Source organism: Trichechus manatus, unplaced genomic scaffold (genome assembly GCF_000243295.1).
Source record: "Trichechus manatus latirostris isolate Lorelei unplaced genomic scaffold, TriManLat1.0 scaffold00138, whole genome shotgun sequence".
NCBI classification, from domain to species: domain Eukaryota; kingdom Metazoa; phylum Chordata; class Mammalia; order Sirenia; family Trichechidae; genus Trichechus; species Trichechus manatus.
Window position 1 is genome coordinate 6,707,358 of NW_004444074.1, and position 15,464 is coordinate 6,722,821.

Sequence of the window (15,464 nt, forward strand, 5' to 3'; positions counted from 1 at the left end):
ACAGAGTAGAACTGCTCCATAGGGTTTCCAAGAATTGGTTGGTCAATTTGAACTGCCAACCTTTTGGTTAACAGCCATAGGTCTTGTCCACTATGCCACCAGGGCTCTGTGTGTGTGCGTATATATATGTGTGTGTGTGTGTGTGTGTGTTTTTTTTTTTTTTTTCAGTTTCCAAACGGTTATTTTATCAGATTGTTTGAACATTAAATTTATCTTTGTTTGCAATCCAAAATAGTTACCTGAAGTTTGCTGTTTTGTGTGTATGTGTGTGTGTTTACTTTTATTGTATATTTGTTTTCTAAACTCCTTGGCACAATTTTCTGGGGGCATTCAGACTGCCACAATACAAGTCAGGAGAGAGCTTTCTTTTTGTGTTGCCAATTCCGAGCGTTTATAACTTTTGGTTTGTCCGGGTTGTGGCTTTTTTTTTTTGAAGTCTGTATTCTTTATTTGTAACAAATGTATTTTTATTTTTTCTACATTATCTAAGCCCAGAGTTTTCTTTTGTATTTTTTTTTAATGTGCCAGAGTCCTACCCTTAGACAGAGCCCTGGCACAGTGGTTAAAAGCTCAGCTGTTAACCAAAAGTTAAGCAGTTCGAATCCACCAGCTGCTGCTTGGAAACCCTATGGGGCAGTTCTACTCTGTCCTATAGGGTCACTATGAGTCGGAATCGACAGCAACGGGTTTGGTTTTTGGTTTATATTTGTGTGTGTGTGTGCGTGTATATATATGTTTTAATGTGCCTGTGTCCTACCCTTAGATTCAGTAAGTCTGGAGAGGGGCCTCGACATCTGTATTATTTTTGAAAGCTCCCTAAACCTGTTGCTGTCGAGTCAATTCTGACTCATAACAACCTCCCTAGGTTATTATATACACCAAAGATGGAGAACCACTATCCTAAATCCAGAACGCATTTATATTTTTCAGGTTTTGCTTTTTCCTTAAATAACATATTCCATAAGTTTACTAATCTCTTGTATAAAAGAATTATTGCCTTTTATTTATATCTCATCCAGTCTTAAGTTTTATTCCTTCTTGTGGTAAATTATGGTTCAGAATTACAGGCTTTATCTATTATAGGAAGGATATTTAATTTGTTTTTCTAGCAGTAACAATTGGCTTGTGCTGGTCATTGATAGTTTTAATTACCCTCCCTTTGGAGATAGAGGTATTCAAATAGGAAAAAGGAATTAGCAGTGTTGCAGGGATAGAAATGCATAGAACATATTCAAAGAACAGTGAGCAATAATAATAGCTAAGGCATATATAGTTCTTACTCTGAACCAGACAAGGTTCTATGTGCTTTACATATATTAACTCAGTATAGTTTGGCTAAAGCCCAGGTTTTATGGAAGGGAGTACCAAGATATAAAGTATATAAAGCCTTGAATGTTAGGTGAAAAAATTCCTCCTGCAGGCAATATGGAAAAAACAGAAGATTTAGAGCAAAGAAGTCTGCAAAGAAATATTATGGAAGATTAGGTGCAGTATATAGAATGGAATGAACATGGGGAGGGGAGAAGAAAGCTGGGACACTAGTTGGAAACTGGTTTTTCAAAAGACTTTGAATGGGTATGGATTGGGAGAAAAGGAATAGATTGAAATAATTTCACAGGAAGAGCTGACATTTTAGTGACAGACTAGAAGTGGAAGAAGAACAGGAGGGATAAAACTGGGATCTAAGGTTTTTTTAGTGTGGATGACTAAAAGTCATCTAACACTGAGCAGTTGCTTTATGCCTCAAATTATGAATTATCCTCTGACTTAGGCACAAAGTTTTTGCTTTCTTGAGCTGTCAGCTGACCCTTTAGAGCAACTCTGATGACACAGAGGACAGGCTTGCCAAAAATGTGTGAACTCACACTCAGAGTTTTCCATCATTTATGACTTTATTTCAGAATGTGAAAAAGTACAAAGGTGGGCTTGAATGGTGGGCCCAATTCTACTTGGCCTAAGAGGTTAGACTTATGATCTAGAGCAGCACTGTCCATTACAATATAATGCAAGCTACATATATAATTTAAAATTTTCTAGTGGCCACATGAAAAAGCAAAAAAAAAAAAAATGGAATTAACTTCAATAATGCATTTTATTTCATCTAAAAGATGACATTCAATATGTCTTTTTTTTAAATTATTTGTAAGATATTTTACCTTTTTTTGTACTTTTTTAAATTGTGCTTTAGGTGAAGGTTTACAGAGCAAATTAGATTCCCATTCAATAATTTATACACAAAGTGTTCCATGATATTGGTTGCAATCCCTGTGATGTGTCAGCACTATTTCCACCCTGAGTTCCCATTTCCATTCATCCGGTTTTCCTGCCCCTTTCTGCCTTGTCATCTTTGCTTTTGGGCAAATGTTGCCCTTTTGGTCTCCTATAGTTGATTGTTCTAAAGAGCACTTTCCTCACAGGTATTATTGTTTAGTTTATAGGCCTGTCTGTTATTTGGCTGAATGGTGACCTCTGGGAATGGCTTCAGATCCAAGTTAGAAGGGTGACTAAGGGTCATCGTCTTGGGAGTTCCACCAGTCTCTGTCAGACCAGTAAGACTGGTCTTTTTTATGAATTTGGGTTTTGTTCTACATTTTTCTCCAGCACTGTCCAGGAACCTCTTTTGTGATCCTGGTCAGGGTAGTTGGTAGTGGTAGCCAGGGACCATCTAGTTCTGGTCTCAGGCTAGTGGAGGCTATGGTTCATGAGGCCATTAGACCTTTGGACTAATTGCTTCCTTGAGTCTTTGGTCTTCTTCACTCTCCTTTGCTCTGGATGGGAAAAGACCAATATTTGTATCTTAGATGGCTGCTAACAAGCTTTTAAGACCCCAGATGCTACTCACCAGAGTAGGATGTAGAACACTGACTTTATGAGCTATGTTATGCCAGTTGGCCTAGATGACCCCCAAGACTACAGTCCCCAGCCCTCAAGCCCAGTAACTCAGTCCCACAAAGTGTTTGGTTATGCCTAAGAAGCTTCTCTGTGCTCCCCATGTGCTCCATTGTATATATGACTATACATGCAGTACATATGAATATATATGTAGAAATATCCAACTTGGTCTATATAGGCACATGGATGTACTCCCATACGCCCTCCCATTCCTATTCAGCATACATATCTGCGTATGTATCCACTCATAAATTACCGTTTGCTATTACTATTGTTGCAGGGTTGTGTATGTTGCAGTATTTAGCATAGTTGCCTTTTATTCTTGCATATCTTATGCATCAGTTAAGTCCTGTCAGTTCTGTCTCTAAAATATGCCTAGAATCTGTCCATGTCTTTCTGTCTCCTAGCCACCAGCACTCATTGTTACCTATTCCCTCGATCCCAGCCACAATCTATTATCAACAAGAATCCAGAGTGATCTTTTGAAAATTTAGACCAAGCTACTCTGAGCCTCCATCACGTTTAGAAAAAAAATAATCCAAGCCCTGATTAAGCCTACATGACATTCAGGGGTTGCTAATTCATATATCTACTACTATGAACTAATGAACACAAGCCCCTGTTAAAGTGTGGGAAGGCATAACTGCTCTATGTTGAAATCAGTTGTCATTCAGGAATAATGGCCTGGCATGGTTGGGTTTTCTTTAATTTCAAGAGAAATTGCAAATCAGGATAGTTTTTATGTTTTTAGTAAAGTTCAGAATCACAGTGTGGGCTGAACGTGATGTGTGGGTCCCCACTTGGAGACCTACCACTCTTAACCTGATCTTTTACACTCCCCTTTATTTTCTGTGTCCCAGTTCTCACTAGCTAGCTTTCTGTCCCCCAGACATGCCAATTCAGGGCCTAGGTCCTTGCAGTTCCTTCTGCTTAGAACCTGACTTCAGATAACATGGCGGTCTTCTCATCATTCAGTTCTTAGATCTGATATCTCAGAAAGGCCTTACTAGATGACATAAACAGCCAACCGCCCACCTCCTGTCCGTCTCTATCACATTACTCTATTTGACAAATTCTTTACATTTCTGTGTGTGTAAGTTAATGTCTCCACACCAGAGTGTAAACTTAACAAGAGCAGGAAGTTTACCTGTCTTGTTCGCAACCTGAAATAATGCCTGGCATATAATAGGGCTTAATAAATATCTGCTAAATGAATAATAGCCATACAGCAGGAAGTTGCTTGGAAAAGAGGTTTAAAAAAAAAAAAAAGACCAAGCTAACTCATGGAAACCATAACTAGAACAGAAGTCAGTTCAGTGCTTGAATAAAGGACTAAGAAATCTTTTCCTGCCATGTTTCTCCCTTACTTCCCTGGCACAGGAAGCCCTTAAGTATTCTGAGAGCACACAGCAGCACAAGGAGCACACACAACAGCCTCTACAGTGCAGTGGGCCACCTCTGCATTTAACAGCTAATAGGAATTCCTCATGGCACCAAGCAAGCAAAGAGGGATGTCCATATGTTAGCAGGAACTAGTGGGCAGCCTTGATTGCCTAGAGGCCTCTTAACTGGAGAGCAGGGGGAAGAAAGTGATCCAGTAGCAGGGTAAGATCAAAGAGTCAGCAAGTATACTCTGCCTCCCAGCTGCTCTCAGCCCTCAGTCCCTGTTCTCTGCCATCACCATTTCCTCTGGCTCGCTCCTGTTCCTTGGCAGTCAAAGCTGTTTCAGAAAGAATCTTTGCACTCAGTCATCCTTCACTGAAAGCGCTCCCGTCTCTCAGAAGAGGAGTTCCATCTGCCTGCCTCTCCATTTTGCTAACAGCATTTGGTAGGCTTCATATACATTTGGAGCCAGCGGTCACCTAGGGGAGCGGGGAGGACTACACTGATTGGGTAGTTGATGGTAGTGGTGGTTTTTTTTGTTGTGTGTTTGTTGTTGTTTTGCCAAATATGGTTAGAGTATCAATCAAGTCAGCTTGTCAGATTATTATTACTAATAGCTACAAGTTACTGGACACCTACCATGTGTGGCACTCTGCTAGGGCTTGACATATACCATCTGTAATCCTCACAACAACTCTGTAAAGTATATAATATCCTCATTTTACAGATGAGGAAACAGGCACAGAAATGAAGCAACTTGCTCAAGGCAACATCCCAAAGCCAGTTCTTTCCACTGTTGCCCTGCATCATTATTACTTAATGAGGGTATTATATTTATTTGAGGGTGTTTTTTTCTCATCCACCTTCCCATCAGTCTTCTTCAAGTCTCAACACCCCCTAGAGAGGTAACACAACTATTATCACCTCCATTTTAGACACCTAATGACTTGTCAAGGTCACTTAGCAAGTTAACTGCTAAAGAAAGACTAGATGTAAGTTGATTCCCCGTTCAGTGTTCTCTCTACTGTTTACTAATGAAAGTGGGAAATTGGGAGGATCCCCCGAAATCCCAAGAATTAAGATTAGGGATGTTTGCTGTCAAGGTTAAGGGAATTTAGTTTTCTTCAGAAAATGGTTGGGTGGGGAAGGCATATTTTTTGAAGTTTGTTATGTTCAGATTCTCTCCACACACCCACCCTGCCCTGCCCGACCCTACCCCCATTTCACCAGCAATAAGTTTTATCCCTCGGTGGTCCCTGATGGAAGGAAGATGATTTCAGTTCCAAGACATTTCAGCTTGGAAACGGCTACACAATGCCCTCTTATCCACCACTTTTTAACAATGTGACCTTAGTTTTCCTCAACTACAAAACAGGGACAGTAGTAGCTCCTACCTTCTGGGGCTACTGAGGATTAAATGAGTTAAATGCACATAAATTCTTTTAGCACAGCATCTACCCCATAGTAAGCATTCACTCAGTGTGAGCTAACATTATTCATTATTCATGTTTGTATATTTTTTATATATTATTCAAGTTTATATGTGTGTATATACATACACATATTTATTCATAAATATTTATTCATATATATATGGTTTCTTTATTCTGGGACATTGCTTTTCCCCCATGGCACCATTCTCAGAGGGTTTCTGGGGGAAAATGCAAAGAAAGGGATGTACTCTGGAATAATCTAGAAGTAGCAGAGGACCTGGATTAAGTAGAGGTACTTTCTAAGAAGGAGCCCTGGTGGCACAGTGGTTAAGCGCTTGGCTGCTAACTGAAGGTCAGTGCTTCGAACCCACTGAGGGAGAAAGATGTAGCAGTCTGCTTCCGTAAAGATTGTGTTAGGTGCCGTCAGGTCGGTTCTACATACAACAGAACGAAACACTACCCGGTCCTGGACCATCTTCACAATCATTGGTGTGCTTGAGCCCATTGTTGCAGCCACTTTGTCAATCCATCTCATTAAGGGTCTTCCTCTCTTTTGCTGACCCTCTACCTTACCAAGAATGATATCCTTCTCCAAGGACTGGTCCCTCCTGCTAATATGTCCAAAGTATGTGAGATGAAAGTCTTACCATCCTTGCTTCTAATGAGCATTCTGGCTGTACTTCTTTCAAGACAGATTTGTTCATTTTTCTGGCAGTCCATGGTATATTCGATATTCTTTGCCAGCACCATAATTCAGAGGCATCGATTCTTCTTTGTTCTTCCTTAGTCATTGTCCAGCTTTTGCATGCATACAAGGCAACTGAAAATATCATAGCTTGGGCCACGTGCACTTTCGTCCTCAAAGTGACATCTTTGCTTTTCAGCACTTTAAAGAGGTCTTGCAGCAGATCTGCCCAATGCAATACATCGTTTGATTTCTTGACTGCTCCTTCCATGGGCGTTGACTGTGGGTCCAAGTAAAACGAAATCCTTGACAACTTCAATCTTTTCTCTGTTTATCATGATGTTGCTTATTGGTCCAGTTGTGAGGATTTTTGTTTTCTTTATGTTGAGGTGTTATCCATACTGAAGGCTGTAATCTTTGATCTTCATCAGTAAGTGCTTCAAGTCCTCATTGCTTTCCACAAGCAAGGCAGTGTAATCTGTATATCAGAGGTTGTTAATGAGTCTTCCTCCAATCCTGATGCCCCGTTCTTCTTCATATAGTCCACTTCATATAGTCCAGCTTCTCAGATTATATGCTCAGCATACAGATTAAGTAAGTATGGTGAAAGGATACAACCCTGATGGACACCTTTCCTGACTTTAAACCACACAGTATCCCATTGTTCTGTTCGAACGACTGCCTCTTGGTCTATGTACAGGTTCCACATAAGCACAATTAAAGTGTTTTGGAATTCCCATTCTTCGCAATGTCATCCATAATTTGTTATGATCCACACAGTCAAATGCCTTTGCATAGTCCATAAAACACAGGTAAACATCTTTCTGGTATTCTCTGCTTTCAGCCAAGATCCATGTGACATCAGCAATGATAGACCTCATTCCATGTCCTCTTCTGAATCTGCCTTGAATTTTTGGCAGTTCCCTGTAAATGTACTGCTGCAATCATTTTTGAATTATCTTCAGCAAAATTTTACTTGCATGTGATGTTAATGATATTGTTCGATAATTTCCACATTCTGTTGGATCACCTTTCTTTGGAGTGGGCACAAATATGGACCTCCTCCAGTCAGCTGGCCAGGTAGCTGCCTTCCAAATTTCTTGGTATAGACAAGTAACCACCTCCAGATCTGTAGCCATTTGTTGAAACATCTCAAATGGTATTCCGTCAATTCCTGGCACCTTGTTTTTTGCCAATGCCTTCAGTGCAGCTTGGACTTCTTCCTTCAATACCATGAGTTCTTTATCATGCTACCTCCTGAAATGGTTGAACGTCAGCCAGTTATTTTTGGTACAGTGACTCCGTGTATTCCATCTTCTTTTGATGCTTTCTGCATAGTTCAATATTTTGCCCATAAAATCCTTCAGAATTGCAACTCAAGGCTTGAATTTTTTTCTTCAGTTCTTTCAACTTGAGAAATGCCAAGCATGTTCTTCCCTTTTGGTTTTCTAACTCCAGGTCTTTACACATTTCACTATACTTTACTTTGTCTTCTTGAGCCACCCTTTGAAATCTTCTGTTCAGCCTTTTGTACTTCATCATTTCTTTCATTCACTTTAGCTGCTTTACGTTCAAGAGCAAGTTTCAGAGTCTCTTCTGACATCCATTTTGGTCTTTTGTTTCCTGTCTTTTTAGTGACCTTTTGCATTCTACACGTATGATGTCCTTGATGTCATCCCACAACTCATCTGGTGTTTGGTCATTAGTGTTCGATGCACCAAATCTATTCTTGAGATGGTCTCTAAATTCAGGTGGGATATACTCACGGTTGTACTTTGGCTCTCATGCACTTGTTTTAGTTTTCTTCAGCGTCAACTTGAACTTGCGTGTGAACAATTAATGGTCTGTTCTGCAGTCGGCCCCTGGCCTTGTTCTGACTGATGATATTGAGCTTCTCTATCGTCTCTTTCCATAGATGTACTCAATTTGATTCCTGTGTATTTCATCTGATGAGGTCCATGTGTATAGTCACCATTTATGTTGTTGAAAAAGGTATTTGCAATGAATAAATCATTGGTTTTGCAAAATTCTATCATGCGATCTCTGGGTCGTTTCTATCACCAAGGCCATATTTTCCAACTACCACTCCTTCTTCGTTTCCAATTTTTACATTCTAATCACAAGTAATTATCAGTGCATCTTGACTGCATGGTTTTTTGTTGTTGTTGTTGTTTATTGTTGTAGTTTAAATGAAATTTACATTTCAAGTTAGTCTCCCGTACAAAAATTTATACATACATTGTTATGTGACCCCAATTGCTCTCCCCATACTGTGACAGCACACTCCTCCTTTCCACCCGACTCCCCATGTCCATTCAGCCAGCTCCTAACGCTCTCTGCCTTCCCATCTCACCTCCGGACAGAAGCTGCCCGTTTAGTCTCTTGTATCTACTTGAACCAAGAGGCACACTCATCACTTGATTGCATGTTTGATGAATTTCAGACTGCGTAAATTGGTAAAAAAAAAAATAAAAATAAAAAAATAACTTTAATTTCTTCATCTTTGGCATTATTGGTTGGTGGGCAAATTTGAGTAATAGTCGTATTAATGGTCTTCCTTGCAGGCATATGGATATTATCCTATCACTGACAGCTTTGTACTTCAGAATAGATCTTGAAACATTCTTTTTGACAATGAATGAGATGCTATTCCTCTTCAATCTGTCATTCCTGTCATAGACCATATGATTGTCTTGGAAACCCTACAGGGCAGTTCTACTCTGTCCTATAGGGTCACTGAGTCAGAATCAACCCGACAGCACACAACAACAAGAACTTCCCAAGAAGGCTTAAATCCATTCGCTCCCATTCATTCACTCCCTCTTATTTGTATATTTGAGATTTACTGAGAACCTACTGTATTACAGATCTTGGGGATTCAAATATGTGGTCCCTGAACCAAGGGATCTTAATCTAGATCATGTTTTCTCAACTTTGGCACAATTAACATTTGGGGCTGGATAATACTTAGTCGGAGGGGTGTGGAGGTGGGCTGTCCTGTCCACAGAGACAGGGAAAGCATACAAAGTGTTGGGAAAACAGTGGCTTGAGTACATGGAAGGAAGTGGTCAGAGGTAGGAAAGGAAGTCCACTGGGTCCAGATTGTAAATGCCTGATATGCTATCCTAAGGAGTTTAGACTCCCACTAAAAAACAGAAACCCAAAATGGTAAAGAAGAGAGAAAAGCTAATTCATTTCTGGGAAAGTCTTATCTTCTTCAGTTGGGTAAAGAGAGGATGGACAAAACTGAATAATTCTTTTAGTTTGGATTTTCCTTGTAGTTGTGGATTGGCTCTTCATTCCATAACTTCTAGAGCCCTCCAAATGAGAGGGAGGAAAAAATTGAGAAGCCCTCTTTATTTAAAACTCATTGCCATCAAGTTGATTCCAACTCATTGCAACCCTATAGGACAGAGTAGAACTGCCCCATAGAGTTGCTTTGAGCCCTGGTGGCGCAGTGGTTAAGAACTCAACTGCTAACCAAAAGGTTGGCAGTTCGAATCTACCAGCGGCTCCTTGGAAACCCTATGGGGCAGTTCTACTCTGTCCTATAGGGTCACTGTGAGTCAGAATCGACCCGACAGCAACAGGTTTGGTTTTCTAATATTGGCTTAAATAAAGGACTCTGAATTTTACTTTCCTTTTTAGATTTCAAGTCCTAGAAGCTATTTTGAAAACCCCACATTATGAAAGGTGATCACATGCCTTTTTTTAATTTTCAAAAAGTTTAATTATGTAATACAAGCATACAGAAAAGAACAGAAAATAATATAATAAACATCATGTTCCCAGCACCCAGCATTTTTTTAAGAAATAGAAGAGTTTAGAAACAGCTAAAACCAAAGTTAAGTGTGTTAAGTAGACAGATTCTGCTTGACCAGAGGCTATTCCTGACATATCCCAAAGGAGCTCAGGGTGTTAAAGAGAGTTTAGATTTTTTATAGAAGCTTGGGCAGACAGACACTTGACCAACATTTCAGCATCAGACATCAGTCTGCGGATTCTGGATGAAACCCTGTCTTACCTGGTCAGCCTGAACAGACCCATCTCTAAGCAATGGTTCTCTAGCCTAACTACATCCAGTGCCCCTATCCTGGCCTACTTGAGATTCCAGGTCAGTGGGTCTAGGTTGGGGCATTGAAAATAGGATTTATTGATTTATTTATTTTGTTGTTATCGAGAATACACACTGCATAACATACACCAATTCAACAGTTTCTACATGTATAATTCAGTGACATTGATTACATTCTTCAAGTTGAGCAACCATTCTCTCCCTCCTTTTCTGGGTTGTTCTTCCCCCATTAACATAAACTCACTACCCCCTAAGATTCCTATTTAATCTTTCAAGTTGCTGTTGTCAGTTTGATCCCATATAGACAGTTCTTCAAAGAGCAAAATGCTCAAGGCAGATATTTTTACTAGTTAAGCTAAATTATTGTTTGGTTTTAAAAAGACATCAGGGGATATTTTTGAATTAAGGTTTAAAGATTACTTCAAAGCAATAGTGTCAGGGGTTCAGAAATAGCATTTTAAACAAGTTCTCCAGGTAATTCTGAAGTGGCAGAAACCAGTGCTTGAAGCAATAAAGTAACCTATCTCATCTATTGAGATTATGATAGAACCACCTCATAGGGTTACTATGAGGATGCTCATACACAATTGCTCAGCACAGCGGCATATAAGAAGCACTCAATACTACTTAATAATAAACATTCACTGAGTATTTCCTTTGTGTAAGATATCATATAAGAATCAATAAGGAATTGAAAGGCATATATCCACTGCGTGGAGCAGTCATGTTTATTTTATTCACCCAGCACCCAGCCAGTGCCCTGCACAGGCCAGACATTCAAATAACACTTGCTGAATAAATGAATGAAGACATGGCCCTTACCTTCAGGAAAACTACAATCTGGTTGCATTGTAAACAGTCTAAGAAATTGGGCAGGACCCAGTCATTTATTAAACTACTGGTACAGGTAGTGGAACAAGGGCTAATCAAAAGTCCAGGGTCGGAGTCCCATCTCTGCCACTCACTAGCTATGTGATATCCACCTAGTCCATTTACCTCCCCAGTCTTGGTTTTACCCTTTCTGGGTATTTGGCTATATCTGGGTACTCTCTAAGGTCCTCCCAGCTGTCTATCACCAAGACAAAAGCAGGGGGTGAAGGCAGGAGCGGGAGAGCACAGTGGGCTACATGGTGAGAAAGGCTTCAGGAAGAGGGCTTAGGTGGAATCTCCCAGAGAAGGAGCGAAGAGTGATGGGGCTCTCCTGGTATAAAGGAAATGGTGTGAGGAACAATAGAAGCAGAAGGTGTTCAGCCTGGTCTTCAACCTCTGCCACCATACCAAAGCTGGAAAACTGTCATCAACACTACCTGTCAACCAGCCCAGAGTCCAATGGAGGAGATAAAACCTAACTTTGGTACCCAAATAGGTTCATCTCTTTGTAAAACGTATTTTCCCTTTGCAAATTATTGACTTGCCTACTGAATAACATGACTACCAGGACCAAGGACTAGAAGGCCCAACCCAGGAGTGTAGGGAAGATGGCATACAACTTTGAGTCTTCCCCACTCCATACCTGTGATCTCAACCCTCTCTCCTTATCCCTGTCCCAGAAGCCCTTGTGTCTCTGCCATGGACCAGCTACTCCCAAAAGTCATGCCTGACTCGTCTTGACTCTGCCCTACCTCAGCCTGGCAGTTGCACCACAAAGATATTTAAAGGAGAGGCCAAGAAACTCCTCCAGTGAAAAACCAAACTCTGCAGCATTTATTGAGAATGAAGAACCATGGGCCGATTTGAATTATTATATCTTCCTGCAGCTGTTCCCTTTTAAATATCTATCCTGGCAAATACCACCCCCGCTTTTTACAGCTTATTTTCAATGTATGACTATTAAGCAAACCATACCATAAAATTGGCTCTCGCTGCTGAGACTTATGGGCTTCACAGACCAGAGCTTATTAAAAAGAAATCTACTGAGAACAAACTAGGCTCACAAATGCCCTGCACCCTCTCTAGGAAAGTGTGAAGGCTTTTCCCTGTCCCTGCAGGGTTTCCAAGCTTTTCATAGTGAGTGGCATAGAAAATGAGCAGAATCTACCCATTTCCTTACGATTATTTTTCCTTCTTAACAATCTTGATGTGTCTAAACTGAAGCTCTGAGAGGCTCACAAACAAGATAAATGCTCTGGAAGATTTATAATCAAGGTCTAAGGGAAGGACTTGATCATGGGACTTTGATGAAACAGCTAGGAACAGGCATAAGGTATCCTAATTATTTGTCATCAAGACAGTTCTTAAGTTGGACCATAGAACTACTTTAAGACTCCAATAAAAGCTCTTCCCCTAAAATGCACATACACACAAACATTTGTATAAAATTTCAGGGGGTTCAAGGGCACCCCTGAGCCTATCCATAGATCTTCTAGGAGTCCATGAGCCTCGGGTTATTTATCACTTCCATTTTTACCTCCCAAGCTACCCTCATTTCTCTAGGTTATGGCAGGAGCTGCCAAACTCATTTCCCAATTTCTCTACCCAGCAGCCAGAGTGACCCTGTTAAAACCTAAGTGAGATCATGCCACTTCTCTGCTCAGTACAATTCACTGGCTTCCCATTTCACCTGGAATATAAGCCAAAATCTTTACAATGGCTTACAAGGCCCTGCAAGATCTGTCTCCCTGCTGCCTTGGTGATTTCATCTTCCGCTCTTCTCACCCTTCTCTCCTGCTCTAGCCACCTGGCTCTCCTTGCTATTCTACCACATTCTGGCCTCTGGGGCCTTACTGATGCTCCTTCCACCTTAGATCTCCACGTGGCTCTCTCCTTCCAGTCTTTACTCAGTTGTCACTTTGTCAGTGAGAACTTCCTGACCACTGCATTTAGAACTGCAACCTCCCACCCTCCCAGCACTTCTGCTGCTCCTCTGCTTTTTCTCCATAGCACCCATCATCATCTTGCACACTATGCAATTTACTTTTCTTTTTCCCAGACAAAAGTTCTTACATATTTATTACTGAACCAACCTATTATTGCAGAAGCATAAAAACAAAGGAAGAAACCAGAAGTTTCCCAATAAAGCATGTTCAATTGTTCAGTTAGTGGCAAAATTTTCAGCTTGATGTGGTAAGATGCTAGTGAACCTGACAGAGCATAAATATGTGCCATCACCTATGTGACTCCTTATAGACCCAGCTTTGTTCTTCTCCAGTGTCTCCTCTTGGAGTTATATATGATTTTATTACCAGTCTTCATTTGAAGCCACTGGGGAATGGGGGACAATTCTGCCTGTTTATTGGCCAGGAATCGCTTAATCCTGAAAGTCTTGTGAGAAGACATGGTGGGATGAAAGTCTGCAATTTACTTTTTTGGGTATTATCTCCCACACTAGCCTGTTAGCTCTCGAGCGCAAGGAATTCTGTGTTTTGTTTCAATACTGTATTCCAGCTCCTGGAATAGTGCCTGGCACATGTCACAGCAGCGACGGTTGTCGGGGCAGCAGAGACAATAATCAATGCCACAACTCTTACAGAGAAATGGGGCCAGGAGGGTCACTCCGAGGAGTCAAACCCCGGCTTCAGTCCCAGGAGTTTATTTTATAGTCAATCCAGCAAGCAGTGAAGCAAATAACAGAACAATGGGCTTTGGGTGAGTAACAATAAGTTTCGGGCAAGGGAGAAGGAATTCAGGTAAACAAGCCAATCAGTAACAGGACAATAGGTTTGGGAAAACAAGTCGTGCCTAATCTCTTTCTCATCGCTGACAAGTCTCCAACATGTCGTATACAGCATAGAGGCCTGTGGGGGCTGCAGTTGTCAATAGTGCAGCCATGTTTAAATGGCATATATCCCCACAGGCACACAGTAGGCACTCAGTAAATAACCTGACTGACTGATGAGTAACTGAATTATTAAAAGCTCTACAGTGGTATGAATGTACCCAGGCTGGGAAGTGGTGGGAAATGTACATTTGCTGAAACACTTCTAATGGCCACAAAGTTTGCAAGTCAGTATCAGTCATCTCATTTAATCGTCACACACAGTCCTAACACGTAATTTTATCACCATTTCACCACAAAAACTGAGATCCAGAGGAGTTAAGAAAACAGACTAAGGTTACACAGTGGTGGAACACAATTCAAATCTAAGTCTGTGATTTCTAAGCCCTGTTTTCCCCACCATACATTACCTCATTCTCCTTGGTAGCAGTTCCCACTTCCAACGGTTGGCCTCAAAGAATGAGGCTTAATACATCCAAAACAAAGCTCATCCTCCTACCTCAAATACTCCCTCCTCCCCTCTCATTTTGTTTCAGTTGATGATCTATTATCTACTTGCTCACTTGAGTCATGCTCATTTCATCTTTAGATAAATGAGCATTTCATCTAGAAGAGAATTTGGAATTCAAATGTTCCTCAAAAACGCGTCCTCTCCATCCCAAGTTTGTTCAGGCCACTTTCATTTTTACATGGGTCACCATAAGTGCCTTTCAATTGGTCTGCTTGCTTCAGCCTCTCCCCTACTGAAATTCAACAGTAACTCCTATTCCGTAAAGCCCTTCATGGCTCCATCATCTACAGAATAAAGGCCAAGTTCTTTCACAATATGACCCTTGCTTACCTGTCTAACAACGCCCTATTGTTTGTCGTTCCCAAACCCTGAACAAGTTCACCTACCTTCTCTGAGCTGCTACCCTTTTGTAAAAATAGGCATCCTAATCTCTCATAGCGGGCCCTGGTGGCTCGGTGCTTAAACACTGGGCCGCTAACTCAAAGGTCCGCGGTTCGAACCCGCCAGCCGCTCACCGGGAGAAAGACTTGGCAGTCTGCTTCCTTGACGATTACAACCTTGGAAATTCTATAGGGTCGTTATGAGTCATGACTGGACGGCAATGGGGTAATCTCTCATAAAGCTGACTTGAGGTTCAGAAGAGATAATGCACTTAAAACTAGATATAATGTAAAGGGTTATTTTTCTATATCTCTCTTGCACAATTTCATATCTCCATATACAATGTCTCTTTTTAATTCAATATTTACTGAACTAAAAAAAAAAAAAAA

At 40.8% G+C, this 15,464-nt stretch overlaps 1 pseudogene; it reads right to left on the reverse strand.

Annotated features, from left to right (window-relative positions):
• Positions 1-13,588: 13,588 nt before the first annotated feature.
• LOC101348894 (60S ribosomal protein L39 pseudogene) lies at positions 13,589-13,744 on the reverse strand (annotated as a pseudogene).
• Between the last annotated feature and the right edge of the window lie 1,720 nt (positions 13,745-15,464).